This window comes from Alligator sinensis, unplaced genomic scaffold (genome assembly GCF_000455745.1).
Source record: "Alligator sinensis unplaced genomic scaffold, ASM45574v1 scaffold135_2, whole genome shotgun sequence".
In the NCBI taxonomy this organism is placed as follows: Eukaryota; Metazoa; Chordata; order Crocodylia; family Alligatoridae; genus Alligator; species Alligator sinensis.
In genome coordinates this window covers 2229630-2233187 of record NW_005842067.1, presented here as the reverse complement: position 1 = coordinate 2233187, position 3558 = coordinate 2229630, and positions in this window count along the sequence as shown.

Below are 3558 nucleotides of genomic sequence, written 5' to 3'. Positions count from 1 at the left end.
GCTGAAGACACAGCAGGATCAGACTCCCCAGGAGAATATTTTAATATAATAATGTGAAAGACAACAAGTCCCAACACTGAATGACTTGGGGTGTGAAATGAATCTTGTAATGGAGTGTCCATGACTAGCGAGGGAAACAAACCCAAACCCCGCACAAAAAGCATCCTTTTAATGTGTGAATTCTGAAGGCTTTCAACAGCTCGGGTACATTGTTTCCTCTTGTATACCAGTTGCATGCAAAAGCCTCCTGTTTGGGCAGGATCCATCTCTGGTGCAAGGCGGCAGTTGAGATCTCAAGCACTGTTTGAACTATAATATAATAAGACAAATGTTGGTATCTGACCTGTTAAAAATGCAACACTGGCTGCTGCAGAAAATGATATGATACCCTAACATCCTGTCCCTCCCATCCATTTCTCAGGCTGGTCTAGTGACACTGCAGCATATCTAGAAGGGAATGACTTCCCTCTGGTGGCTTCATAGCATTAACACACCTAAATAAATATCACCGCTATCCCTGCTTCTCACAAAGGAAGAAGGGGAGGGAGAAAGCTGCTTGATTTTTTTTAATGACCTTCAGATACCTACAGCTTTGTGACTTAATCCTTGTGCAGTGCAAGTAAGCAGGTGCTCCACATGGGACAGCCATGTGTATTGAATACCAGAAGCTGTTGTGGGAAAGGAGCAAGCTGCAAAATTTTGGCAGCGGCCAATCTCAGGGGGTGCACTGCCAATCTCGGGGGGTGCACATGCACCTGCGTGCACCCACTATGTGTTGCCAATGGACATATCTCTGAGGAATGCATGCATGCAGTGGTTTTACTGAAGAGGGTGAGTTCCAGAAAGGTCTCTGGTAATGGGAGCAAAGGTCAGTGAGGTTTGCGATTGTCACATATCCTTGTACCAGCTCCAAACCTTAGTGTAGAACACATTGGAGTGATCCCAGGACCAGCAGGATTTTTTTTTCTTTTTCCGGAAGCATTTTTTTAAATTGGAAGCCATGTAAAGCTCTTTGAACAGTAATTTTCTTTCTACTGAGAAGTGAATTCCTAGTAGACAGCCCTCAGAGAAGCCCTGTAAAAAGAGCATTTCAAAGTATTTCCGAAGTAACAAATGTTTGGATGATAAAGAAGGTGACCCAGAAAAGGTACAGTAGATGCAGCTGCCCACTTCCACATGTCACCAGTACATCACCACACTTAAAACACTTAGCCCTGCTGAAGCCACAGTCATTAGCATGGTGCACCTCTGCAGAGCACTGAGGAAGACTCCCAGAAAACGGCATGATTACTGAGTTACCCTTGATTCTGTTGCAAATGAGGTACTGGAGCATACAATATAACCATGAGTAAAAGTTAACTGGGTTTATAAAAAATAGTGAGTAGTAGGACACATTTCTTACTGTTCTGGTTAAAGCAGAACATTGGGATGGTACCTTTCGATGTTTGGTTTTATGTCGAGAGCAGTGGCTCCCAACCTTTTTCAGACTCGAGGCTCCCCCCATTGGACTTGACCCCCACCCCTTCCATAACTTCTGAGAACTAAGCAGCACACCACTTCAAAAGCTAACTTATTTATTACAGTGCTTAACTCCTTGTACCGGAGCCAGGCAGTGGGGCCAGGGCAGCAGCCAGGCAGGGAGGAGCCTGAACCTGAGCTTATCTCTTCACACCTCCTTATCTCCTTACCCTTTGCAGCACTCTTCAAAAGATCTAATGACACCCCAGGGTGCCCCCAGCACCCTGGCTGAGAATCACTAGTTTAGAGGCTATGTTGAGACCTTGATTGGAATTTAATTCCTAGTGAGATAAATGAGAACAGGTCTGAAAGGCTAGATCCAATTTGCAAAGCAGCGGTAATGTGTGTCAGAATTCATTTAAATAGGTTGTAGGCAAAACTAGGCCCCAGTGGGCAACTTTGGACAGCCAAATACCATATAAGGAATTAGCACATACTAAGGGGCCTGTTCCCTATCCATGTGTGAAGGATTTACAAGGGTCACCCTGCATTACTGTTAACAGAAGTTGCATGCTAATGACATGAGCCTTTATGAGACAACAGTCCCTGGAGCTGAAAGTCCCTGGAGCTTTTCCTGGTACTCACAGTGCTGAAGCTGGCTTCTAATATAAAGATCCTTGTAATTAATATATCTGATATGCTAAAATATCCAAATTGCTATCTTGGGAAGCAATGAGAGCCTTTTCTCATGACTTGGCTCTATCTGACATTTGGGATTGATCCACTCCGCATCATTATTTATATTTTTCTGTGCATGTGACTGTATTAAAGATTCAATTTCTTCCTGACTTTTCATTACCATATGAACCTCTCTTACAAACCATGACCCCAGACCTCTTGCTTGAATACATCTCAGGAAATATGTAGGGTTCCAAAGACATGGTAGCTTGCAATATCTTTGATCTATAAGGAAAGTGCACTGGGGAGGAAAGAGGGACTCCAGACCCTGGTAAGTGAGAATAAGCTTAGGCACAGGTAAGAAATCCATTTCTGGCTTCTACTCATGCCCCTTTTCCTAGTACCCTTGTGTTTCAACTTATGCTGTTGATCTGCATCACTGACCTTATTCTGCAGGAGTCAATGGGGGAAAGAAGGTCATGGGCAATGAAGTGACAGGTATAAAAGAATTAGTAGGCAGATTTTACTGTGTCAAAGGGAGGTTGGATATGCCTCATTAAGGCTTCCAGCCTGCTGGGCAGGTATCTCCCAGGGGCTTGATAGAAGGGGAAAGGAATGGACTAAGGATGTAGAAGGAGCCTCACTTGTTTGGCAGAAGGGAGGCTGGAAATATGGCTGAGGTGATGGAGAGCCCAATGCAAAAAAAATTCCAAGTGTATATAAAGATCAACATAAAATGTACATGTAATCTCACCCATGCCTGATGGAGGAAAGAGAGGACTAAATCTGCATGTTTTGTACAGTGCTCCAAGACCAGCTTGGTGATGTCCCTAAACAGAGAAGAAACAGCATCAATGCGTTTTCAAGGTGTGTAGTCCCTCACTGAAAAGCTCAAAGGCTGAATTGAGGGCAGCCTAAGGGCCAAAAGGGGAGCACATAAAAAGTGGAAACAGGGCGAGATCACCAAAGACGAATATACCTCCTCTGCTCGTGCTTGTAGGGAGGCAGTTAGACGGGCCAAAGCTACCATGGAGCTGAGGATGGCATCCCAAGTAAAAGACAACAAGAAATTGTTTTTTAGATATATTGGGAGTAAAAGGAAGGCCCAGGGAGGAATAGGACCCCTGCTAAATGGGCAGAAACAATTGGTGACGGACAGAGGGGACAAGGCTGAACTCCTCAACGAGTTCTTTGCCTCAGTGTTCCTAAGCGAGGGGCAGGACAAGTCTCTCACTGGGGTTGTAGAGGCAGCAGGAAGGCGCCAGACTTCCATGTGTAGACCCTGAGATGGTGCAGAGTCACTTGGAAGAACTGGATGCCTTTAAGTCGGCAGGCCCGGATGAGATCCATCCGAGGGTGCTGAAGGCACTGGCCAACATCATTGCAGAGCCACTGGCGGGAATATTTGAAAGCTCGTGGCAC